The following is a 1374-nucleotide window of genomic DNA, read 5'->3' as shown; positions in this document are numbered from 1 at the left end:
GTATGTCAAATTAGTAACCTATAAAACCCATATCCCAAAATTAATCCATTTTCTCTAACTTTAATTTAATTACATAATGATAGTTCATAAAAAAATAATTTTAAATATATTTTTAGGAATAAATGTATATAATTTTAAGATGTTAAAATTTTTAAAATTAATTTTTTATAAAGTATACATATATAATTCAATGACATTATATAGTATTACACACAGATAGTGCATCAAAATATAAACTTTATATATAAGAGAGATCAATTTATATAATGTAAAATTAAAAATTTTTTATATATTTTTGTACAATTGATTTCAATAAATATAAAGAACGAGGGACAAGAAAAAATTAAAAAAAAAATGATTAAATCTTTCTCTTGAATATGTTGAAAATAATAATTAAAAATATGTAAAATTTTTTTAATTTTATATTATATAAATTGATTCCTTCTGTCTATATATACAGATATAATCTCAGTTTTTTTCTTCAATTGCTAAGTCTCTCACTTCAAAAGCTTAATTTCTGATCTCTTCTTATTTTCTCAGCTTGAAATCTTATCATCTTCACCACCTAAATCAACTCTACCAAAACCGGCTGCACCACCAGCTGAAGTCATGACTTGCAAGCACTGTGATCAGGACGATAAGCAAGAGTTTGTCAAGCGCTTATTGATAGCCATTTTTGGGTTATTGATCGTCATTGCCATAGTGATTTTCCTTGTATGGGCAATTCTCCACCCTGCCAAACCCTGCTTCACCCTCCAGGATGTGACTATCTACGCTTTCAACCTCACAGCTCCAAACTTACTCATGTCAGACATGCAAATCACTTTATCTTCCAGGAACCCCAACGACAGGGTCGGCATTTACTACCAAAGACTCGATATCTTCGCTTCTTATCGAAACCAGCAGATAACTTTACAGACACTGCTGCCAAGAACCTACCAGGGCCACCAGGACGTCACCATTTGGTCCCCAATTTTGTACGGTAATGCTGTGCCTATGGCTCCAATTCTTGAGGAAGGGCTGAGCCAGGACATGAATGCTGGGTTATTGCTGCTTAACATCAAGGTTTTCGGGCAATTGAAGTGGAAGGTTGGCACTTGGATTTCGGGTCTGTATCAAATTAACGCAAATTGTCCAGTTTATATTTCCTTTAGTGATCACATTAAGGACATTCAAGTTGGTCCAGCTATGAAGTATCAGCTTCTGCAAACTTGCAGTGTGGATGTTTCTCCTAACTAGTTATATGTTTCTCTTAACTAGTTTTTTTTTTTTTCCCTGTCTTCATCCGGAAAAGCAATCTTGTTTCCCTTTATTGTTGGTTCTATGAATTTTTAACAAATAATTATATATTTTATGTGACTACTTTTACATTCA

The 1374-nt window shown here is 32.3% G+C and overlaps 1 pseudogene; it reads left to right on the top strand.

Moving 5' to 3' along the window:
• Positions 1–475: 475 nt before the first annotated feature.
• On the top strand, positions 476–1374 carry LOC111304384 (NDR1/HIN1-like protein 1 pseudogene; annotated as a pseudogene).

This window comes from Durio zibethinus, chromosome 13 (assembly GCF_047325235.1).
Source record: "Durio zibethinus cultivar Kanyao isolate XHJ-2024 chromosome 13, ASM4732523v1, whole genome shotgun sequence".
In the NCBI taxonomy this organism is placed as follows: domain Eukaryota; kingdom Viridiplantae; phylum Streptophyta; class Magnoliopsida; order Malvales; family Malvaceae; genus Durio; species Durio zibethinus.
The sequence above is the reverse complement of the archived record's forward strand: the minus strand, read 5'-3'. Positions and strand labels throughout refer to the sequence as shown.